At 49.9% G+C, this 25,565-nt stretch overlaps 1 protein-coding gene across 2 annotated transcripts in view; it reads left to right on the forward strand.

The window, feature by feature from the left end:
- The first annotated feature begins 23,932 nt into the window (after nucleotides 1-23,932).
- The window catches only part of Ece1 (endothelin converting enzyme 1), a 102,993-nt gene continuing 101,360 nt past the window's right edge, over nucleotides 23,933-25,565 (forward strand). The window contains exon 1 of one of the 2 annotated variants that reach the window (NM_199307.2): nucleotides 23,933-24,077. The gene's annotated coding sequence lies outside the window, so the exon portion shown is untranslated. The remainder of the gene's footprint in view (nucleotides 24,078-25,565) is intronic. The other variant, NM_001369179.1, reaches the window with a different exon arrangement.

The following is a 25,565-nucleotide window of genomic DNA, read 5'->3' on the forward strand; positions in this document are numbered from 1 at the left end:
GGCCTTACTCTGACTTAGCCTTTCCTCTGATCCTAAGAGGGACATCCAGCTGCTTGCACTTCTCTCCTTAAATGTGGGAAGCCACATGTGCCGTTGCAGAGTGGCACTGACTACTGCTGGCCACCACACATAAGTTTGGACAAACAACCAATGTGTACATATGCAGTAAAGTTTTTTGCAAAGACACTGCCTGGCCCGGGCATGATAACGAGGCTTTGAGAGTATAACCAATCAGATGTGAGACATGCAAATGAGGTATGATAATGAGGCTCTGTGAGGTACAGAGAGAGTAGCCAATCAGATGAGGAACATGCAAATGAGGCGTAGTGCATAACCAATCCGGGTGTGAGACACGCCTCTCCTAGGCCTATATAAGCAGCACCAGTTCTGGGCTCGGGGTCTCTTCGCCTCTGCAATCAAGCTCTCCCAATAAACGTGTGCAGAAGGATCCTGTTGCAGCGTCGTTACTGCTGGCCAGTCCGGCGTGCCCAAGACTTAAACACATCTCACTCTCAGCCTGTCAGCTCAGATCTCCCCAGTCTGATACTCTAACACACTGCTCCATCCACAAACCCAGAGCTCATCAGGAAAACCTCCCTCTCCCTTGCCCTTATCCATCCACCCATCCATACCATGGTCTGCCCATGCCCACCTGTCTCACCCAAGCCTCCCCTGTACAGCCTCAATAGCAGCCCTGGGCAACCTGGCATGTTGCAGTAAATTAATTAAACTGTTGGCTCCTGGTGAGTCACTCGCACACTGCACTCACCCAAGAGCTCTCTGGATTTATGAATGAAGCACACACACACACACACACACCAGTTAATTTTGATATACCTTGACTAGCTCAATGGTTGAGCACTTCTAAATCTCCCCGTTGGCTTGACACCTTCTAAATCTATATTTTACCTTTTCTTCCCTGTTACCTTCTGGGCAGCAACTCCATAGGGCTGCATTCCCTTTCCACCTACATTGCTGGATGGTTTCTCTCCTGCAGCTCTTAAATCTGATCCCACAGCAATTCTCTCTTCTTCCCCTCTCTCTTGGTCCCTTGCCCGCACAATCTAAGATTCCCACTCTGTCTCTTTGCCCAGCTGTTGTCTGAATGGCAATTCTTTATTAGAACCAGCTGAGGGTAGGGACGCTCAGGTCTGCATGGCAGCTGATCCCCAACACTGCCACTGTCTCCAACTGTCCTCATTCAGTATGCTCACCACACAGCATCCGATGGATGCATGTGACTGTGACACATGGCAGCTATTTTTCTTCTGGATCAAGGTCTAAATCCTCAGTGCAGCCTGCAAGGCCACATACTCTGGCCCCTGACGCTTCTCTTGCCTCTTAGGCACTCCAGCACCATGGCCAGATCCACAACCTCCCTACTGCCCCACAACTTCTACTTCTACTGGATGCCAGGACCACCCTCTTCCCCTCCCTTCACCCAGTTAGCTCCTAACTGTCATGGCTCACCTCCAGGACTCCCTTGCCAGGGAGGCGCCACCTGATGATCCCGAGGCCAGGCCAACCATCTCAAGAAGCTTCGGTTCTTCTTCCAACACAATTCATCTTGCAACCCCTTCACTCATCCAGATGGCATCTAACAAATTCCCCAAACTCGCCCCTGGGTGGGCACACATCTGTGCTTGTTCGGAAGCATTTAGGACCTCAGGGGTGGGGGCGGGGCTAGCTACTGTGGCAGAAGGATAAAGGGAGTGAACCCAGCCTTTCCATCTGACTGCATAGTGAGTCACTTCAAGAAGAAGTTGGATAGCTGAAGACATGGCCTGGTGGTTAAGAGCACTGACTGCTCTTCCAGAGGACCCAGAAATGATTCTTAGCACCCACATGGTGGGTCACAACTGTCTGTAACTCCAGTTGCAGATAATCAATGCCCTGCTCTAGCCTCTAGTACATACACGCGGGCAAAATATGCATGCGCATGAAATAAAAGCCAATAGCATCCAGGGGCCGAGGAGATGGTTCTGTCTGTAAAGTGTTTGTCCCAAAGCACAAGGATCTGACTCACCCGCATGTACAAATCCGGACATGCAGGCACATATTTATTATCCCGGAGCTGTGGAGGCAGACACCAGCATCCCTGGGGCTCACTGGCCAAACTGCCTAGCCTACTTGGTGACTTCCACGCCAGTGAGAGACCCTATCTCTAAAGGAAGATGGTGTTAGCTGGGAAATGATGGTGTATAAGATTTTCTGCCTAAGCATCAGGACATCCTGAGGTCCCTGGTACCCACATAAGAACCAGGTATAGCCACATTTATGCCAATGCTTTGGGGGTGCAAAAAGCAGGATGGCTGGGACTTGTCAGCCACCAGCCTAACATCAGGTCCAGTGAGACACTGCCTTAAGGGACTAAGGGGCAGAATGACAGAGAAGGACATCTGATGTCCTTCTCTGTCCTCTGGCATCTCCATGCATACACACAAACATGCACACATGTGCACACACATGTAATACCCAAGTCATTCAGTCTGTCTAATTTCCTTCCTCCCTTCCTCTCTCCCTCCTCCCTCCCTCCTTTTCTTTTCCTCTCCCCTCCCTCCTCCTCCTCCTCCTCCTCTTCCTCCTCCTCCTCCTCCTCCTCCTCCTCCTCCTCCTCCTCCTCCTTCTTCTTCTTCTTCTTCTTCTTCTTCTTCTTCTTCTTCTTCTTCTCTCTCTCTCTCTCTCTCTCTCTCTCTCTCTCTCTCTCTCTCTCTCTCTCTCTCTCTCGGCAGAATCTCATGGTGTAGCTCTGACTAGCTTGGAGTTCTCTATGTAGACCAGGCTGGCCTAGAACTCAGAAACCCACCTGCCTCTGCCTCCTGAGTGCTGCAATCAAAGGTGTGTACCACCACGCTCAGCTTTCTTTCTTTACTTTTCTCAGTACCGAGGACTGAAGCTAGAGCCTCACTAAGACTAGGCCAGGGCTTCATCCCTGAGCTGTATCTGCAGCCTTCCTCCGCTTCTTCCTCCTCCTCTTCTTCTTCCCCCTCTTCTTCCTCCTTCTCTTCTTCTTCCTCCTTTTCCTCCTCCTTCTCCTCTTCCTCCTCTTCTTCCTCTTCCTTCTCTTTCTCTTCTTCTTCCTCTTCTATTTGTATTTCAAAACATTCTCAGTAGGTTGCCCAGGATCTCCTTGAACACACTCTCTTACTCTATCGCCCTTGCTGATCTTGAATTTATGCCTCAACCTCCCAGGTAGTGGGGATCACAGGCCAGAGCCACAAGGCCCCACTACCATTCTTCCTTTATTACAAAAGCCATGGATGATTGTTATAGAAAACAAACAAACAGGAAAGCACAGGCTTAAGCAGGAACATACGGTCCTGTGTGCACATTGCTTTGCAAACTGCTTCTCTTCCTGAAGGTACAGGAGCCACACATGCCAGCATCTACATTTCTGTTGTTCAGACATGATGACCTGTTGTCAGGTCATAGCAGTTTTCTGTTGTGTGATATGTATGTGGTATTCATGGTAGGCAGTACACAGGAATGTGTGTGGTGTCGGAGGCCAGAGGGTGCCCTCTCAGGGAACATTTCTTCTTCTTCTTCTTCTTCTTCTTCTTCTTCTTCTTCTTCTTCTTCTTCTTCTTCTTCTTCTTCTTCTTCTTCTTCTTCTTCTTCTTCTTCTTCTTCTTCTTCTTCTTCTCTTCTTCTTCTTCTTCTTCTTCTTCTTCTCTTCTTCTTCTTCTTCTTCTTCTCTTCTTCTTCTTCTTCTTCTTCTTCTTCTTCTTCTTCTTCTTCTTCTTCTTCTTCTTCTTCTTCTTCTTCCTCCTCCTCCTCTCCTCCTCCTCCTCCTCCTCCTCCTCCTCCTCTTCTCCCTCCTTCTGTTTTCTTTATTTTTTATTCACTTCACATCCTGATTGCTGCCCCCTCTCCCTGTCCCCCTCTCACACAGTCCCTCCCTCCTCCTCCTCCACTTCTCCTCTGAGAGGATGGAGGTCCCCTGTGTATCCCCCCACCCTGGCTCCCACATCAAGTCTCTGCACTGCTAGGGGCATCTTCTCCCACTGAGGCCAGACAAGGCAGCAGCCCTGTTAGGAGAACATATTTCGCTGACAGGCAATGGCTTTAGGGACAGCCCCTGATCTATCAGTTGAGGAACCCACATGCAGACAGAGCTGCACATCTGCTACATAGGTGCGGGGGACCTAGGTCCAGCCAGTGCGCTCTCTCTCTCTCTCTCTCTCTCTCTCTCTCTCTCTCTCTCTCTCTCTCTCTCTCTCTCTCTCTAGCTCACCAAGTAGGCTAGGCTGGTCAGCCAGGGACCTGCCAGTTTCTGTTTCCTCAGCACTGGGGTTGCAAGAGTTGCTCCATGCCCTGTTCTTCCTTCCTTCCTTCCTTCCTTCCTTCCTTCCTTCCTTCCTTCCTTCCTTCCTTCCTTCCTTCCTTCCTTCCTTCCTTCCTTCCCCCCTCCCTCCCTCCCTCCCTTCCTCCCTCCCTCTCTTAATTTTTAAGATAGGGCATCTCTGTTTAGCCCTGGATTGGGTTTTGTTGTTGTTGCTGGGTTTTGTTTTGTTTTAATGTGGACTTCAGCGATCAAACTCAGTTCCCCATGCTTATGAGGCAAGTATTTTCTGACCATCTTCCCGGCCCCAAAGATTTCTCTCTTTTACCAGTGTGTGCTTTGTATGCACATGTGCATGTGTGTGTGTGTGTGTGTGTATGTGTGTGTGCATACATTCATGTGTCTGTGTGTTCAAGTATCCTAGGAGCTTGGTTGTTATTTTTGTTTTGACACAGTCTCATGTAGCCCAGGCTGTCCTCAAACTCACCCTGTAACTGAGGATGGGCGAGAATCTATGGTCCTCCTGCCTCTGCCTTTCAGTCTACATGATGGTAGGGATGGAAGCCAGGGCTCCGTGCACACCAGGCAGGCACAATACCTCAGGCAGGCTGAGTGTCCACTGGGCAGGACATTCTGGCTTGGGAAGACTTGGATGGGTCCTAGATTCTGCCGCTCCTCTACCATCCATGGAGATTTCAAGAGCTTATTATGCAGGTCCCAGAGGAGAGCCACAAAGATGACCTGTTGTCATTTGAGACTGCTGGCACGGTGGCAGTGAGGGTTCACACACCCGTGCTTGCAAACATCCTGAATGGCTTTCCAAGATGGGCCTCTGTGGGAGGCAGGTGCACGGCCAGGCAGGACAGACCACCCTGCTCAAGCACCCGGAGGACATTATGGTTGCTTTCCCTACAGCCCACCTCTGTCTGACGTGAGCAAGTCAACACCCAGCTCCATCCACCTGGGAGAGGGGAGACTCGGTTTTTTGCATAGTTTCAGGGTTGTTTTGTTTTGTTTTGTTTTGTTTTGTTTTGTTTTGTTTTGTTTTGTTTTGTTTTGTTTTGTTTTGTTTTTTCGAGGCAGGGTTTCTCTATGTAGTCCTGGCTGTCCTGGAAATCACTCTGTAGACCAGGCTGGCCTCGAACTCAGAAATTCACCTGCCTCTGCCTCCCAAATGCTGGGATTAAAGGTGTGCACCACCACGCCCGGCTTCAGGTTTATTCTTGTTTTATGTCAGTTTGAGTTGTTTGGTTTTGTGATGACCAGCAGGCCCTTCAGTTTTTGAGATAAGGTCTCACTATGTAACCCGGGGTAGCCTTGAACTCAGCACCTCTGAGTGCTGGGATTGCAGGTGTGGAAGGGGATATGTTTAGGACAGAGAAGTACTTTCTCCAGAACTCACCATCCTTCTGTCTCAGCTTCCTGGAGATCTTAGGTTCTCGGCTTCCAGAGTCACTCAGGGACAAGACTTTTTGTTTTAAAACAGAATAGCCAGCCGGGCGGTGGTGGCGCACGCCTTTAATCCCAGCACTTGGGAGGCAGAGGCAGGTGGATTTCTGAGTTTGAGGCCAGCCTGGTCTACAGAGTGAGTTCCAGGACAGCCAGGGCTACACAGAGAAACTCAGTCTAGAAACATACACTCCTCCCCCAAAACAAAAAACAAGCAAAAACCAGAATAGCCACCAACAGAGGGATTTCTAGTTTGATCTTCTTTTTTTAAAAAAAGATTTATTTATTATTATACATAGGTACACTGTAACTGACTTCAGATGCACCAGATCTCATTACAGTTGGTTGTGAGCTACCATGTGGTGGCTGGGATTTGAACTCAGGACCTTCAGAAGAGCAGTCAGTGCTCTTACCCGCTGAGCCATCTCTCCAGCCCTTGATCTTATTTCTATATTTAGAAGCAAAAAAACAATCAACCAAACAAAAACAGTTGGGGACTGTATGTGGTAGCCTATGTTGTTAATCCCAGCACTTGGGAAGCAGAGGCAGGCAGATCTCTATGAGTTCAAGGCCAGCCTTATCTACACAGTGAGTTCCAAGCCAACCAGAATCAGCGCTACCTTGAGTGTGTGCACACACGCATGTGTGCGTGAGCATGTGCGTGCATGTGTGCGTGCATGCTGTATCCGTGTTTGGGTGGATAGGGGTATGTCTGATGTCCTCTTCTGGCTCTGTCACTTTCCACCAGATACCTAGAAGTTGCTTCCATCCTCCCTTTAGGAGCATGTCCCCTGCTCTCTAATGCCTTTAACCGAGTTCACTTCAGGTCGCCACCAGAGGGCAGCCATGCTCTATGCCAGCAGCCTGTCGGCCATCCCTGCCGCTCAGTGTGGGTTTCTTCCTGGACTCTCAGACCTGGAAAGGGAGAAGAATAGGAAGCCAGAAAAAAAAAAGAGACCAAAAAGTGATTCCCGTTTGTTAGTTTGTTCTCTGAGACAAGGTCTCGCTGTGTAGCCTGCACTGGCCTGGAGCTTGCTAGATAAAGCAGGCTGGCTTTGAACTCACATAGTTCCTCTGCATCCTGAGTGCTAGAGTTAAAGGCATCACCCCAACTTGCTTTATTATTATTATTATTAATTATTATTATATTTATTTTAGTTTTTCAACAGGGTTTCTATATGTAACAGCCCTGACTGTTCTGGAACTCACTTTGTAAACCAGGCTGGCCTCGAACTCCAACTTGATATTTTAGGGAGACACTTCTACCCAGACATGTGGGAAATTTCCTGGCTTTTTCCTCTTCCCTCTCATTCGTTCTCCAATGTCAGTGTTTTCTTTGCTTAAGGGGGAGGGTTTGGGTTCAGATTGACTTGAAAATCTGTAGTAAAAGATGACTTTGATCGCCACAGCCTCCTGCCTCCACTTGCCAAGTGAGGAGATTAGAGACATAGACCACCAAGTGTGGACTCACCTATAATTTTAAGCAAACAACATGATGTCCTTGTGACGCCATTGCCACAGCTGAGTTTCAGAACCTTCGCCCTGCAGATACCTTGGACTCCTTCCCAGTCACTCCCTGGCCCTCTCTGGTTTCCCTCTCCACACCTAGGCCACCCCTGTCTCTACAGACTTACCTATTATTAGAGACAACTGAAAGCTGTTAATTACATTTTTATTTACCAGGGGCCCCTCATTTACCACAGTGTGCATGTGCCAGTCAGAAAGCAACTTGGGAGAGTCACTTTTCTCTTTGTGGGTCCCAAGAACCAAACCCCTGTGGTTCAGCTTGGCGGCAAGCACCTAAGTGCTGAGCCATCTTGCTGTCCATCCGTTGCTCCTTGTGTAAACTCACTTAGAGGCATCTGCTCATCTGGTTTATTTCTCTTCATGTAACATTTTCAAGGGCCGTCTACATTGGAATGTGGATCGATACTTCATGCTTTTTCATGGCTGAGTAATATTCCATTTGATGGACAGACCACCTGTTCACTATGTATTAATAATGAGACATGGACATTTGGTACTTTCTATCTGGGGGCTATTGTAACTAAGATTGCTAGAGATGTGTGTGCGCACACACCCTTTAAAGATTACAGACATCATCCACGAACCACAAATTGGGCATGTTCATCCCCAGTGAACCATCTGGTTATTACATCATCACAAAGTTACCAAAGGATTACCATTTATTCCAGAGCATTCTATCACCCCTCCTCTCCCCCATCCTCCCTACAGTGCTTCTGCCTCCCCCACCTCAGCCCCCACCCCAGTCCTGGCAACCACTAATCTGCATTCTGCCTCTGCGGCTCCCTGTCCTGGACATTTTACGTAGGTGAAGTCATCCAGCGAGTGGCCTTTTGTGAGTAATGCCCCCTGCCAGCCATGCTTACGCATGTGTCTGTAAGCTGAGGGACAGTCACGCGGTCTGTGACTCTAGCACTGTGGACGTCACACCCAGCTATGTACAAAGGAGTTTGGAGACATTGAAAAGTTTATGGTTGGGCGCACTGGGGCACACTTCACCTACACTAAGGGTCTCACTAGCCTGGAACTTGCTATATAGACCAGATTAGCCTTGAACTCATAGTGATTCCCTCTGCCTCTACTTCTGAGTGCTCGGATTAAGATAAGATGCACACCACCACATCCAGCATAATTGCATATTATATAATAAATACTATATAATTAATATATATATATATTAAATTTATTTATTTTTTATTATTTTTTGACGGGGTTTCTTTGTGTGGACCTGGCTGTCCTGGAACTTGCTCTATAGACCAGGCTGGCCTCGAACTCAGAAATCCACCTGCCTCTGCCTCCTGAGTGCTGGGATTAAAATGCCATCACTGCTCAGCCTGGGGTTTATTTGTTTGCTTTTTGTTTGTTTGTTTTGAGACAGGGTTTCTCTGTGTAGCCCTGACTGTCCTGGAACTCACTCTGTAGACCAAGCTGACCTCAAACTCAGAGGTCTACCTGCCTCTGCCTCCTGAGTGCGCCGATTAAAGTTGTGCACCACCACTGCCCAGTTGTATTATTGTGTCCTGAAACAGGGTTTCATGTAGCCCGGGCTGGCTTTGAAGTCACTCTATAGCCAAGGATGACGCTGGACTCCTGACCTTGCTGCCCGGACCTTCGAGATGCTGTGATGTTTCTGTTGGCTTTTGCTTTCCCTTTGGGGATGACTCAGTTTACCTACTCTTGCCTATTGGGCTGAGAAGCACATGGGCTTGCCCCGTGTCCTCCCCTGCTGCACATGTATGTCTGTCCTTTCCTGAGCTTCACACAGTGTGTCCATGCCCTCCTGTTTATTCTGTTCTGCTTTTCCTGTCTCTGGGAAGGAGCCCAGGGCCTCCCATGTGTTGCACTAGGCTCCTGTTTGACTATTGACTCACGCCCCGCAGCCCTGCTCTTGTTTTAAACACAAAGCCTTTATAGATCATCAGAGGCCCTTGGTGTGTGCCAGTCCTTGCAGGCTGTTCTCTCAGGAAATGTATTCAAGCAGAGCACTCCCCATATCAATTATGAGGGTTTTTACTTCATAGAATCATCTATTTTTATAATTTGCAATTAAAATGATCTTTGGTCACAGGTTGGAAGTGTGTTGTTTTGATGACTGTGGTTACTCTAGCATGATTAAAAGTCTTAGTGCAAGGGCTGGAGAGACGGCTCAGGAGACAGAACTGGATTGACCCAATTGGGTCACATCCCACTCCTGGTGCAGCCAACCATGGATTTGGACGGGGCTGTGCAACGCCAACTTGGCGACAACCAGGGATGAAGCAGGGGCCCATGACCGGAATGCAACACCCACCCCAGACTAGACTCAATCTTCCACATTCTTGAGGTCACAAATGACGCTTCCTCTTTTGTTCGCCAATGGAGATGTGCACTGTGGCTTTGCCACCACACAACCAACAGGTCCAGCCACATCCTGGACTTGTCCCCAGACACAAAGAATGGTACCAGGGTTGGAGAGATGGCTCAGCGGTTAAGAGCACTGACTGCTCTTCCAGAGGTCCTGAGTTCAACTCCCAGCAACAACATGGTGGCTCACAACCATCTGTAATGGGATTCAATGCCCTCTTCTGGTGTCTGAAGACAACTACAGTGTACTCATATACATAAAATCAATAAATCTTTTAAAAAGAAGAAAGAAATAACAGAGGAATGAAACAGAGTAATCTTGAAGGTGAGAAAATAGTTTCTCTCAGTGCTATGCTCACTGCTAAGGTACTCGTGCTTGGGTAAGCAAGTCCTTTACCATGCACGGCAAGCAACCAGTAAAATGCACTGGGTTATAAAAAATGATATAAAAGGAGAGGGGAGGCTATTTGGGGAAAGGAAGGTGTGGATGTTTAAACAAGAATGGCTCCCATAGGCTCATATCCTTGAATGCTTGATCCTGGGTTGGTGGAACTGTTTGGGGAGGATCAGGAGGTGTGGCCTTGTTAGAGAAGGTATGTCACAGGCGGTGGGCCTTGAGGTTTCAAAAGCCTGTGCTGTCCCAACCCCATCCAACTTTCAGAGCAGGGTATAAGCTCTCAGCTCCTGCTCCAGCCCCATCGTCGCCTGCCTGCAGCCATTCTCCTTGTCATGATGGCCACAGGCTTGCCTTCTGCAACTGTAAGCAAGCCACCAGTTAAATGCTTTCCCTTATAAGTTGCCTTGGTCACAGTGTCTCTTCACAGCAATAAAACAGTCACTAAGACAAAAGGGAATCATCAGGAGTTGGTGGGCAGATGGGAGAGAGTAATGGAGGGAGGTGACTAGAGTGGAAGTACAGGATATATGCATATGCAAATGTCATAACAGAACCTGTTACATTTAACTAATACATATCAATTTCTAAAAGATAAACTAATGAGTGACCTTGTCATTGAGAAATAATCATGATCAACTGGCTTGTTAGTGTGTGTGACTCCCTCCATGCATATATTTCTATCAACAAAATATAGAGACCATGGAGAGCATTAGTGCACAGCCCAGGGCCCACACAGCTTCACATTTTAGCAGATTTCCTTCAACTCTTCTTCCCCCTAAAGCCTAGTTTTTTGAGTCTCACATAGTTCAGGCTGCCCTTGAGTTTCACATAGCCCAGGCTGCCCCCAAATCTGCATTGTATCCCAAGCTAACATTGAACCTCTGATCCTTCTGCCCCTGCTAAGATTACAGACACATGTTGCCACACCCAGCATCTCTTTCCTTTTAAACTAAAAACCATCAGAAATTGTTGAAGCCCCTGGGTAGCCCCTTCTAGCCCCTCCTCTGACCCCTTCCCAGAGTGGATGAATCTCAGGTTCAGATAGAGGTTTCTTGCCCACATAGTTTGTATGCTAAGTTCCAATCAAGTTTTTATTTGTTTGTTTTTGAGACAGGGTTTCTCTGTGTAGCCCTGGCTGTCCTGGAACTCACTATGTAGACCAGGCTGGCCTCGAGCTCAGAGATCCACCTGCCTCTGCCTCCTGAGTGTCATTCAGGTTTCAATGACAGTGTCCTATGGCATGCATGCTGTCACCTTGCTTTTAGGGTGTGGCATGGTGCTCAGGGGTATGTTCACATTGATCCACATCACCCAAGCCATCTGCATGCCACTCGCAATTCTGTGCGACAAATAGTCCCCTGATGAGGGGCTCGCGAGCCCCTCCCATTGATTGGACACCGTGAGCTGGGCTTTGTGCGAGGAGTCCTCAGCACATCTGGAGGATGCTCTTCTCTGGAGTAAACACATAAAATAGATAGCTCAGTCGTAGGTCTCCTAAGGGTTTTTCAACTTCAATAAATATACTACATCAGAATATGTATCACAGCCCTAGAGGATCTGACAAAAAAATAATCTCAACACAATTGTAATAGACAAAATTAGTGACTCTTTTCCTCTATTAAATCTCTGTGAAGGAATATTCTCTCTCTCTCTCTCTCTCTCTCTCTCTCTCTCTCTCTTTCTCTCTATCACACATACATGCACACACATGCACATATATATGAACACACATGAACATGCACACACACACACACACACACACACACTCACACACACGCTGTTTTGTGAAGCAAATCATCTTGGTTTCTTTTCTTGAAGCTATGATAAAACACCCTAACAAAAAAAACAGCTGAAGGAAGAAAGGATTCATTTCAGCTGAAGTTCAAGGTACAGCTCATGGTGGCGGGGTAGCCCGGGCAGCCGGAATGGGAAGCATCTGGTCACAGCACATCTATGATGGGGAAATGAGAAGAATGAACGCTGGCTGCTGCTCCCCTCACTGTTCCCACTTACACTGTGTAGGATCCTGTGCAGGGAATGCTGCCGCCCACAGTGGGCATGGGTCTTCCCACTTCAATTTGCATAATCACTACTCCCGGCACAGGCCTGCCCAGAGGCCCAGGATCTCATGTCAGCCAAGCTGGCCTCAGACTCACTATGTAGTTGAAGCTGACCTTGGATTGATCATCCACCTGTCTCTTTCCCAACTGCTGGGATTGCAAACATGTGCCTCTGCAGAGTCAGGAAGACCAGGGTTTGAGGTGAGCCTGGGCTGCAAAGCAAGACCCTGTCAATACAATACATTTAGTGGCCAGGCAGAGGTGGCCACACGCCTTTAATCCCAGCACTCGGGAGGCAGAGGCAGGGGGATTTCTGAGTTTGAAGCCAGCCTGGTCTACAAAGTGAGTTCTAGGACAGCCAGGGCTATACAGAGAAACCCTGTCTCGAAAACAAAACAAATTAAATCAAATCAAAACAAAACAACAACAACAAAAACAACAACAACACCCAATACATTTAGAGATGTTTTGAAGACCAGTTGTTGTCTTAGTCAGGGTTTCCATTGCTGTGAACAGACACCATGACCAAGGCAACTCTTATGAAGGACAGCAGTTAATTGGGGCTGGCTTACAGCTTCAGAGGTTCAGTCCATTATCATCAAGGTGGGAGCATGGCAGTGTCAAGGCAGGCATGGCGCTAGAGGAGCCGAGAGTTCTACATCTTGTTTTGAGGGCCAAAAGGAGATGACTGGTTCCCATGTGACTAGGAGGAGGGTCTCAAAGCCCACCCCCAACAATGACACACTTCCACCAACAAGGCCACACCTCCCAACAGTGCCACACTCCCTATGGGCCAAGTATATTCAAGCCACCACAGCTGCCCTGAGAACTTTAGCCAGCTGCTCTTTTCCCTGCCTGGCAGGAGGACCTGAGTTCAAATCTGCCTTGTTTATGCCCCTTTTCAGAAGTGTAGCTTAGAATCTCATCCGCCTGCCCGATGCTTACCTGTCCTATCTTTCTTTGGTCCCCTGGACTACACTCAGGCTAGCCCATTCCTCTGCCCTGACTGATTCTGTCACAGTGTTAAGGCTGGCCCCATTCCTCTCCTTGACTGATTCAGTGTTAATTTCTTCTCCAGCCTTGCTTGCCCATGATGCATCTCTGACCCCAGCCCAGCCCACCTCCAGTTAGATTCTTCTCCTATTGTCTCTCTTTCATTATCTAAATGCAACATCTGCAATAACCTACTACTAAGAAACAAAGATCACTGGTAAAAAAAAATTTTTAAATGGATTTGTATGTATGTGGACCTGCCTGTGTGTGCACGTACCACATGTGTTAGTACCTATGGAGGCCAGCAGGGGGCAGTGTATTCCCCCTGCTGGAGTTACAGGCTATTGAGAGCTGCTTGATGTGGCTGAAAGCCAAAGCCAGGACCTCTGAAAGAGCAACAGGCTCTGCTAACTGCCGAGTCAATTCCTTAGTCCTTGGGAGAAAACATTTTATAAACCATTGTAAGCAGAGGAAGTTACATCTCCATCCACTCACCCTAAGTTTCCTGAGAAGGCTCTCTGGCTTGGAGGTCAGCAGCCCCAACGCTAGTCTCTGGAAGTTTATAGTCCTCTGAAACTGCTAGAGCGCCTTCTCAGTCAAAGCAACAAGGGAAACGTAGTGAACTGTCCCTGGACTCACAAGCAAAGGACAGGAGGCCATTTCATTTGGAAATGCCCCCTTTTTCCCAAAGCTAAAGCCCAAGATTATTATACCATACAGGTGATGCTGTGTGGACAATTCCTAACACCATTTACATATAAGACACACATGTCCCATTCCACGTGGGGCAAATTCCTTCGCCATCTTCTGGGAGGACACTATATCGAAGCATCTTTCAGTAAGGGCAGGCCTGATTTGGTTTGGATATGAAATGCCCCCTCCCCGACCTTAGACACATATGTGGAAGGTTTGGTCTCCAATACAACGCACAGAGGTGAAGCTGTGGGAGAGTTGTTTGGATCCTGATAGCTCTGGCCCAATCAGTCCATCTGTCAATCATCTGACAGCCCCATCAGAGGGGGTAGAGACTGGGAGGCAGGGCCTTGGTGGGGAAAGGAAGCCATTGGGAATGTACCCTTGAAGGGCACATCTGTCCCAGCCCCTCCCCACTCTGTGCTTCTGCGCTGCCATGACATAAGCCGTTTCTGCCACCTTGCTATCCTGCTTTGCCATAGGCCTGAAAGGAACTGACCAGAAGGCTATAGAGTAAAGCCTGGAAAACCACGAGCCAAAAGGAATCACTCCTTCCTGATATTGTCAACCGGAAGCACCAAACTGGAAGTCCTTGGGGGTGAGATGTCCACCATTGCAGCCTTGGAAGGAAGCAAGCATTCTGATGGTTTAATGTCACAGCCCCAGGGGACAGGGGCCTCCCTGTGTGACTTGGAGTTTCTTAGGAGCTGTGGTCAGTAGGCTCAGAGAAAGGGCTCACTGCTCGCCTGTTCCCCCAGCTCTTACTGACTCTCTCTCTCTCTCTCTCTCTCTCTCTCTCTCTCTCTCTCTCTCTCTCTCTGCTGAGCTCCCACTGTCTCTAGGCTCTTAGCCTGCATCCTGGGAAGGTCAGTAGGTCACAGATGGGGCACCACCTCATTTGCTTCCTGGAGTAGCTGCGGTGATGCAGCCACGCTGGTAACAGTCTGGGACAACAGAAAGCAAACAGATTGTTCTGACAGCCACACAGCTCTGGGAATTCACTAAAAAAAAAAAAATCATTGACTTGTACACTTAAAATGCATGACCAAGACAGGCTATGTACTGTGCTAGGGTGGTGGGCGAGGTAGGAGAATGATGAGTTTGAGGCTAGCCTGGGCTACATAGAGAGGTTCTGTCTAGAACAAACAAATCACTGCAGTGGTACCCACCTATGAACTCAGTACCTGGGAGATGTGGCAAGAGGGTCGGGCGTTTAAGGTCATCCTAGGCTACATAGCAAGTGTGGGGCTAGCCTGGGCTACATAAGCCTCTGTCTCAAAAACAAAACAACAACAACTAAGTGTGAATTCTGTTAAGCACAGTGAAGACATGAGGTCAGGTACCTGGAGGAAGGGGACCCTCCCCAGGTCAGCCAAGGAGGTCCTTTTTGAAGTGACGCCCTATGGACCTAACAGGTCAGGAGTAGAGGTAGCTTCAGTGAGGGCTAGCCTGGTTATGCTTGCCTGGTGGGAACCCAGTATTACGGGACCCGTGAGCTCTACTTTCTGTCCTTTTGGTTTTGAGACAGGGTTTTACTAAGTAGCTCAAGCTAGACTAGAACTCACTCTGTAGCATAGGCTGGCCTCAAACTCCTGATCCTGTCACCTCTGCCTCTCAGGTACTAGAGTGTAGGCATGAGCCACCACACTTGGCTGGGAGCCCTTCCCCACACACACCATCTGTAGGGCTCATGCAAGGCTGAGGGTTGTCCTAGACTTCACACCAATGAGGGGTAAGTCCTAGACATGGGGTCTGTCTATGTCTGGCTGAGTTTTTTTTTTGCTCTACCCCACCCTAGTCCAGGAGCCCACGCTCACTGACTACATGTCTTTTGTGGCCTGCCACAACTGGAGCTTGGGCTTCAGTGGGCAGTGGAGGTGCCCAGGCCTGTGCTGGGCTAGGAGGTGGCTGAGGCCCAATGACTTCATGGCGTCTCCACAGACAGCAGCAACCCAAGCAGTATGAGTCATGCGGTTGGAGGACTGTGAGACCGTGGGATCTCAGCACATTTGATAGGTCACAGGGACATCAGCCAACCCGGATGTTAAAACCACAGGCTGGGAGGAGACCTGCTGGCCCACTCTCCTCCTGTACCTGCCCAGGACCTTCTCTCAAGGGCCTGTAGCTCCCAGCATCAGAGCTGGATGAAAGCGCACAAGGCCATTCCCCAGCTGTGTGACCTAGAACACACTGAGCGAGGCTCTCCATGCCAGGCTTGGGAAAGGAAGAGGTAGGTCAGGACCAGAATCCTCCACATAGCTCTATGTCCCGCTCTTTGCATCCTGTCAGGAAGAGTGGCTTCCCACCTAGTGGTAGTTCTGTGTTCTCTATCCATGAATACAAAGTGTCCCAGGTCTTCTGTGTTTTGGGACCTCTTCCCTAGAGATTAGGAGTCGCTTGATCAGGAAGGCTAGGCCATCAAGAACTTCTCATAGCTCCTCAGATGATGCCAAGGGACCAGTGGGATCCAAACAAAAACTGGAGGCCCAGCCTTTCATTTCATAGCCAAGGAGACTGAGACCTGGAGATCACACAGAGCTTTCTCCAAACCCAAGGGCCACACCTTATGCAGCCATCTGGCTCCCAGGATTGCTTCTGTTAAATAGGGGGGTGTCCTATGAAGCCTAAAGCAGTCGTCTCTGCAGAGAAGAGTTTGATTGACATTTATGGAGTACTGTGTGTTGACCCTGTGAATGGGCTGCGGAATTGGGGTCAGGCAGAGGAAACCACCAGAGGAAGCCACCTTGGCAGGATAGGGCAGGCAGTATGTGTGTGTGACAGCTGCATGGAGGTGAACTGGGATGGGGAAGGCCCCTACCTGCTCCCTGTTAGATCTAAATGGTTAGATCTAAGGCTCATGGGGGTCATCTTGACTCAGGCAGCTAGCAGCTGAGAGACAGCTTTGACAAAGGCTCTGAGGCTTGGTACAAGCTTGAAGGACACCTGACCACTCCCTGCTGCTTCTGCAGCCTGAGCTGCAGGCTTAAGTTAGTCCAGAGGAATGGGCAGCAGGAACGGCTGTATCTAGGATCTCTTTCCCAGTCCCTGAGATACAAGGCATGACCTTTGGTCGACTGCTTTATGCGGCGTCTTTCCCATTTTTAAAGTCAACCTAATCTTCCAAGCACCCCTTTAGAGTGTAGATAAGCACTCTCAACTTAGAGACCAAGTCCAGAGAGTAAAGAGACTTTCCTGGGTCAGCTCAGCGACACCAAATGGAACCAAGGAGTCTGACTTAACTGGTGTAGTGTGCTCACCTCTAACCCTAGCACCCAGGGAAACTGAGGCAGGAGGATCCTGAGTATTCCAGGCTACAAAGTGAGACCTTGTCTCAAGAAGAAGAAGGAGGAGGAGGAGGAGGAGGAGAGAAGGAGGAGGAGGAGGAGGAGGAGAAGGAGGAAGAGAAGGAGAAGGAGAAGGAGAAGGAGAAGAAGGAGAAGGAGAAGGAGAAGGAGAAGGAGAAGGAGAAGGAAGGAAGGAGGAGGAGGAGGAGGAAGGAAGGAAGGAAGGAAGGAAGGAAGGAAGGAAGGAAGGAAGGAAGGAAGGAAGGAAGGAAGGAAGGAAGGAAGGAAGGAAAGAAGCCTGGAGCTCACCAATGTGGGACAAGGAAGGTCCCAGCAGACAGAGATGAAGAAATGGAGGCAGGCAGCAAGATTCAGAGGCCTAGGTACAGGAATGCTCAAAACAAACAAACAAACAAACAAACAAACAACCTAACTAACTAACCCAGTCTGCCTCAAGTTCCAGGGGCTCTGATCAAGAAGCCCTGAGCCCTCACCCCGGGCTGGGACTGGCAGGGTGGCCCTGACCTTTCCCATGCCCTGGACTCAGCAGGCAGAACAACCTGGTTCTGTTTCAAGGGCGCCTGGCTTGGTGCCTCTCTCCACCCCACTCCCCAGTCCAAGGTCTGTAGTCGTAACTGCTGCAGCCATGGCTTCCCAGTAGAGCCTCTGCCCGGCCCTGGGACCTGCCAGGCTTTGCCTTGCCCTTAAGGCTCCTTTTCCACGAAAGCTCTCTAACATTAGCAGTCCCCAGAAGGCCCAGGGTGAACTCTCCAGCCCTTCCTGGTGCTCAGCGGCTGGCATTTCCTTTGCCCCAGCTTCAAAGGCCTGGCACTTCCTCCCTCCTGTGCCTGGGGTTTTACACAGATGAGACCCACTACCTAGACTCTGTGAAACCCTCCTGACAAAGCCAACTCTGACTTTCTCACTCCTTTTCAGATCCCTCGCCACTCCCCTCTTGCTGCCCCGGTAAATACCTCCAGCACTCATTGCCCCTTCTCGGAGTGACCAGTCATTGTGGCTAAACTGGCTTTACTGTAGTCTCCCTTCTGGCCACTCTGCCTGGCCCCAGTTCCATGCTCCTACACTCTTTCCTATACCCAACAATCTGTCTCTGTCTAACTCTTGACCACCTCATTCACACTGTGAAATGAGTGACATAGAATGCTTGCTTAGTATAGACAAAGCCCTAGGAATGCAGCACTAAATAAATGCAGTGTGGTGGCACACTCCTGTTAAGTCTTGAGTTCAGGAGGTAGGGCCAGGAGGATCGGAAGTTCAAGGTCAGTGGCTCCACCAGAAAACTGAGCTCAGTCCTCCCAATGGAATGAGCTAGCTGCTCAATGCAGAGAACAGAGACAATACAGAAGAGGGCTGTGAGGGTGGGGACACAGTGGCACATGCCTGCCTTCCTCTCCTGTTTATCCACACCTAATCGTAAAGAGGATATGAAGCAGCACACATTAAAAAAGAAATAGGAAAGAAAATTTATCGGATTAAAAATAATAGACAAGTTGTTTTGTTCCAACTTTCCCACATCTGGCCTCAGGCACACACTTTTACCTTTCCAGCCTTGATTTCTCATCTGTAAAATGGGCATCTCTGTATCCATTGGGCTACTGTAGACGTAAATGGATTGATACAGAAGAGTACCTGGCCCAGTGCTGGGTGCACAGTAAGGAGGTCATGAATTTCAGCAGTTAGTAGGATGGGATCTCTTTATTTATTCTAAAAGAAAAATTATTCTAAAAGAAAAAAATGCAAGGTAAGTTCTCTCTATTGTGTAGCCCTGGCTATCCTGGAACTTAGTGGGTAGACCAGGCTGGCCTTGAACTCATAGATATCCACCTGTCTCTGTCTCCCCAGTGCTGGGATTAAACGTGTGGGACATCACTGTCCAGCTTAATTTTATTATTTTATGTTTATAAGCATTTTGCCTCTCTGAGTGTGTGTACACCGTGCACAGGCCTGGTACTGATGAAGGCCAGCAGAGGGCGCCAGAGTTACAGGCGGTTGTGAGCCATTGAGAGAGTGCTGGGACTAGTACCCGGCTCCTCTGGGAAAGCAGCCAGTGCTCTTAACCACCACGGAGTCATCTCTCAGGCCCGGAGATGGAACTTGTGATACCCTTGCCTCCATTTTCCAAGTGCTGGACTCCAGGCATGAACTGGTGTGGCAGTGCACTGGCTGCTTTCTTTTCTTCTCTCACCAGCGGTGTGGAAACAGGTTGTACCACACACGTCCCTCCGCTTCAGAATGGTCAGAGTTGTCAAGCCGACACCACAGAGCACCAGCTACCTGGTATGTGTCTGGCTCATGGTAAAGCTAGGCAGCCCTGGGTTCTCAGAAAGCCTTCTGGAGGAGATAACCTCTAGATTCCTGGGTGAGGCTCGGGGTGTCAGAGGCTGGTCACACTGACACCCCCTCCCGCCACCTGCCACTGCAGTTGAGCTCCAACAGGACCAGAGTGACCTCCCCTACATCAGCAGGGTGTCACAGACAGGCCTTGGTCATGGCATCAGGAAGTCTCCATGGTCTACTCCTGGTTTCAGTGCCTGGCCCAACCAGTAGCTTTGTCTGGCTGCACAGTCTGTCCCATCCGTGTGCTCTGTAAGAACAGGGAAGGCACAGTCCCTCTCCTTTGTCTTCTTACGACGTACTTAGGTGTTTACTGTGTGTCCGTGTGTTTGTATGTGTGCATGCACACATATGTGGTGTGAGAATATGTGTCTGTGTATGTATCGATGTGTCTGTGTGCGTGTGTCTGATGTGAGAGTATGTGTGTGAGTGTGTGTGTGAATGGGTGTCTCTGTGTGTGTATGTGTGTTCATGTGACTCTCTGTGTATGTACACATGTGTGTCACAGTGCACATGGAAAAGGTCAGAGAATGATTTGATGGTGTGTGTGTGTGTGAGTGTGTGTGTGTGAGAGTGTGTGTGTGTGTGTGTGTGTGTGTGTGTGTGTGTGTGGTGTACGCCTTTAATCCCAGCACTTGGGAGGCAGAGGTCTGAGTTTGAGGCCAGCCTGGTCTACAGAGTGAGTTCCAGGACAGCCAGGACTACACAGAGAAACCCTATCTCGAAACACCCCCCCCAAAAAAAAGGATCTCATGTAGCCCAGGTTGGCCTGGACTTACCTAGCTTAAGCTAGCCTGCTGGTCACACCTCTGCCTCCACTGTGCTGGAACTGTAGGGCTTGTGCCACCACCACACCCTCTTTGTAATTTATTGTTGGACTGCATTGGAGAACAAAGGGCACACAGAGACTGCTCAAGGATTTTTCCCACCTGAACACATTCACCCTGTGTCCCTAAGCCATGATGTCACAAAGCAGACCAGCAGCTTCCGGGATACTTGTCAGTCAGTCCCCTTTCAAAGCAGACATAAGTCTTTCTCTGACAGCACACACTCATTCTGCTCATTTCTCAATTCTCTGTGGGTTTCCACTTTCTTTCTCTTTCTCTCTTTCTCTCTCTCTTTCTCTCTTCCTCTCTTTCTTTCTTCCTCTCTCTCTCTCTCTCTCTCTCTCTCTCTCTCTCTCTCTCTCTCTCTCTCTCTCTCTCTCTCTCTCTCTTTCTTTTAAATATTCATTTACTTATGTATAAGAGGACATTGGATCCCATTACAGGTGGTTGTGAGCCACCATGTGGTTGCTGGGAATTGAACTCAGGACCTTTGGAAAAGCAGCCAGTGCTCTTATCTGCTGAGCCATCTCTCCAGCCACCGCCCCCCCCTCCTTTCTTTTTTAAAGGGTCTCACTTTGTGGCTTTGGCTGGCCTGGAATTCACTATGTAGACCAGGCTGGCTGTGAACTCACAGAGATCTACCTGCTTCTGCCTCTCTTTCTTTTTTTCTTTTTTTTCTTTCTTTCTTACTTACTTTCTTTCTTTCTTTCTTTCTTTCTTTCTTTCTCTCTCTTTCTTCCTTCCTTTCTTCCTTCTTTTTTTCCTTTCCTTTTCTTTTTTCTTTTCTTTTCTTTTCTTTTTTTTTTTTTTTTGGTTTTTTGAGACAGGGTTTCTCTGTGTAGCCCTGGCTGTCCTGGAACTCACTCTGTAGACCAGGCTGGCCTCAAACTCAGAAATCCGCCTGCCTCTGCCTCCCAAGTGCTGGGATTAAAGGCGTGTGCCACCACTGCCTGGCCTGCTTCTGCCTTTCATGTGCCAGGATAAAAGGCACACATCACCACAAACAGCCTCTGAACTTTTTAGTAAGTAGAACAAGCAGGCTTCAGGCTTTGTAGCGGGCAACAGAGCACATACAATAGATATGATTTCCTAGAGCCTTCCCAGCGGTAGAATGAGACAGGCTGGAACCCCATTTTACAGAGGAGAAAACTAAGGCTCAGAGAGGAGAGAGTCCTCAAAGCCATGTACTAACAAGCACAGAGCTGGGGTGATGGGATAGGCTTTCATATCTTCCTGGATTTAAGAGATCTCCCCAAGTGGCACACGGAGACTCCTGGGAAGTCACTTGAGGAGGAGCCAAAAAGCTGAAACCAGCCTGGGACTGAAGCATAGTTGGTGGAGTGCCTGCCAGCATGCACAAAGTCAACACGTCATAAGCAGGGCATGGTGGTGAGTGCCTTGAATCTCTGCACTTGGGAAGTGGATCAGAAGTCCCAAGACACCTTCCATTATCCACTCTATAAGGAGTTAGAGGCCAGCCTGGGTTACAAGAGACCTAGCTCAAAAACAAAACAAAACAACAACAACCCAAAGAGAGAAGAAATAGGTCAGGGGCTGATGGTATGTATATGTGGTCAGCCCCATAGATGGGCTCTGACACGTCAGGCACAGTCATCCTTGAGGCCCACGCACGTACATATGACACCACACAGCCTGCCCTCTTGCTCATGAATCCCATGGCCGCCGCCAATGTACAAGCTCTGGGATACACCCCACCCACGAACCTGCACCTCCACAGTGGAAAACTTGATGCTGCCAAGTTTCAGGGGCTATAGAGCACTGTGCCCACTCCATGGGTCCCCTCCCCCACCCCACCAAGCTTCCACAGACACACATTGGAAGAGCAGACAGTCCCCCTGGCATCTAAATCCTCAGTCTGGTCTTTCTTTCCCTGGTGTAACAAGGGACACTCAGGGACAGGTCCTGGGAAAGGGTTCCTGCTTCCCTACTCTTCCCAAGCCTGCCACCATCTTCAGCCACTCTGCCCTCTCCTCCTCCTTCCCTCTTGATGGATGGTAGGCAAGACTACCCAGGCCTTCCCTCCCCTCCTTCCCCTCTCCCTCCCTCCTTTTTTTCTTCCTTCCATTCTCCTGAACCCCCATCTCACATCTTCTAGGATGTCTTTGCCCCTGAACATATATCTCACATCCCTTATACGTTAGTTTCTTTTCTTGGCATCATATAAATATAGGGAATGACCAAAGTCAAATAGGTGGGGCTTGGTGGGCACACCTGTAACCTCAAGCACTCCAGAGGCAGAGGTAGGATTGGGGTAGTGTGGGCTAGGTTATTGAGACCCATCTCTGTTTGGGTAGTGTGGGCCAGGTTATTGAGACCCATCTCTGTTTGTTTTTTGTGTTGGTTGGTTGGTTTGTCGAGACAGGGTTTCTCTGTGTAGCCCTGGCTGTCCTAGAACTTGCTCTGTACGCCAGGCTGTCCTCGAACTCAAGAGATCCTCCTGCTTCTGCTGCCTGATTAAAGGCGTGCGCCACCACCACTGTCTGGCAGTTTGTTTGTTTGTTTGTTTACCTACATGTATGTGTTTGTCTGGGGTGCAGTATGTGCACATGTGAATGCAGATGTTTGTAGACGCCAGCATAGGGCATTGGGTCCCTTGCAGCTGGAGTTACAGGTAGTTGTGAGCCAAATGATACCGGTGCTGGGATCCCCCCCCCGATTCCCCCCCCCATCACACCTGTGCAAAAGCAATACATGTTCTTAACCATTTGGCCATCTCTCCAGCCCCAAGACCTATCTTAAAAAACAAAAAACAAACCAGCCACACATTTACCACACAGGACACACTGACCTCTCTACTCACAAACTGAGCCACCTACAACGCTGTGGTAAATCTCTGCCGTGTGTGTGTGTGTGTGTGTGTGTGTGTGTGTGTGTGTGTGTGTGTGTGTCTCAAGCTGCATGCTCGAACACACATGTACACCAAACGGGATTCACTCACCGGCTACTCTTTCACAACAGGGGCACAAAGCCTCTTTCTACTACACCCACATGCGTGCCCAACAGGTCACAAATGCACGGCTCACCCAGTACGTACAGTTTCCTGGTCTTTCTTCCTCTGCACCTGCGCAGCGGGCATAAAGAGAAAGTTTCTCTACTGGAGGTCTAAGTGCCCCCGCCTACTGGGCCTTCATTCCATTCCATTTCTCTTTCCTTCTCCCCTCTCTGAATCGCGCGCCTGCGCTGGTGTACACACACACACACACACACACACACACACACACACACACACTAACAATCCCCAAATATAGTCTTCTATCTTTCCACATAAACACACAGGCATTCGAAACTCATCCCTTCCCCCCCTTTCTGTCTTCTCCTCTCTGCCCTTCTTCCTTCTTGCACACAAACACACCCCACAGCTGCAGTGCCCAGGGTCATACTACAGTGCAGGCACCAGGCAGGAGACAAAGGTCGCCTAGGCTCCCAGAACCCCAACTGGGCGCAGGTGGACCTGACACCGGCTCCGTCTGTCCCTCGAGAGGGTCCCGGCGAGGTGTAGATTAGGCACGCCAAGCTGGAGGTTCGGGCCCGCACCCCTGGACCCACCGGTATCCGGGGCAGCTAGAGTATCCAGCGCTCCAGCATGCCAAGGGTTAAGGAGCCCGCGGAGGTGTGGGGGGGAGTCTAACCGACGCTTCTGATTGGCTGTTTCTTCGGGGCCCGCAGCCCCCGCACTTCTGTATTGGTTCGCGGCGGGCCCCGCCCTCTGGCCTGGGCGCCCCAGCCTCGCGCGCCGCCCCGGCAGCTAGCCCTGAGGTTCGAGCGTAGAGCTCAGCCCAGCGCACTTGGAGCTGGAGCCTTAGCGGGAGGTGCATCCTAAGCCCGGCCGTTCGGAGCCCGGGAGCGACGGTGAGTACTCCCGCAGCCCGCTGTGGCTCCATGCAACCCCGACGGTCCCGACAGCGGGGCGGCGATGGCATCCTGGCTGGTTCCTGGCGAGCTGGGCGTCCCCTTTAGCTGAGGCCCGCGTCCCGCTGTTCACTGGCTTGGACCCGGACAGGAGTTGTGGGGGGTGTCCGGTTCGCGTGGACCTTGGTTCTGGGCTGCTGGGCTGCTCCTGGCGTGGAAGACTCGGGGTCGCGTGCTGGATTTTGGGGAAGAGTTGGTGAGATAGGTTTGGGGTGTGCAAGTCCCTGAGCTGAGCTTGGCTTGGCTTGACTTGGAGACCGTGGGCAGCTAGGCCAGGTCGATTCAGAGACGTCAAGGTTCAGCTGGACTTGAGCTCACACCCCGCATAGTCCGAGTGGCTTTGGGATTCGAGAACATCGTGGGAGACTAGGGCACTTTTCTCCTACACTGATCCTGCAGTGGCTGCCTGGCTCATGGGAAGGGGAGAGATAGCTCAGAGAGGAGGGGATAGTCTGAGGTTCTGAGGGTTATCTGGTGTTCCCAGCATCTCCCAGTAATGAATCCTCAGAGGAGGGCCCAAGTGCTGACTCCCGTGGTCCAAAGCACCACGGTAAAGGGGTCCTTGAGGAAGAGGGCTTCTTTGGGGGCTCAAGCCTCAAGCCTGATATCCATCTAATCCAGATCTGGCTGCTTTTGAGAGCTTCGGAGTGATGAGTTGACTCTCTGGCCTAGAGCCAAGGCCTCCGGTTACCTCTCCATCTCACCCAGGGCCATTTGCTTCTTCTCTCCCTGTGGACCTCTGATTGCCTCTCCTAGAGCCGAGCTCTTGGCGTGTGTACTGGACCCAGGACACCCTGTGTGGCCTGAGGAGATCTGCCTGGGTTCTCTGCCTTTTGGTCCTAGAGACTTGCCTACATCTGTGATGTCCCTTCCATGCCTGAGGGGTTCGCTGAGAAACAGAGGGGCATCATGGAGAGAGCTGAAGATGCTCCAGAGACAGCCTCAGGACCAACCCGTGCCTGGTCAGAAATTAAGTCTCCCTTAGACAGCCCTTTTCTCTCTTACCCACTGGCGTCTTTCCCCTGAGACATCATTGGTCTCTCTGGAGACCGATGACTTAATTCTCCCGCCCCCCCAAGGTGCCCAGAGATCATCTTGGACCCGACTTACCTCCCCCATTAAGAATCTCCCAAGAGCTGGACAGTGGTGGCGCTCACCTTTAATCCCAGCACTTATGAGGCAGAGGCAGGAGGATTTCTGAGTTCGAGGCCAGCCTGGTCTGCAGAGTGAGTTCCAAGACAGCCAGGCCTATACAGAGAAACCCTGTCGCGAACTCATGTCTAGTTTCATGGCCGGGGAATGTGTCACCTGTGGGCCAGCTGTTGCTTTAAAGCTTGAGGATGTGGGAGAGCTATAAAAGAGGGAGAGACTTTGAGGTCATACGTCCTCTCTTTAGACCCACCCTGGCCTGAGCCACTCGCAAAGAGG

The sequence above is a fragment of the Mus musculus genome, chromosome 4 (genome assembly GCF_000001635.26).
Source record: "Mus musculus strain C57BL/6J chromosome 4, GRCm38.p6 C57BL/6J".
NCBI lineage: Eukaryota > Metazoa > Chordata > Mammalia > Rodentia > Muridae > Mus > Mus musculus.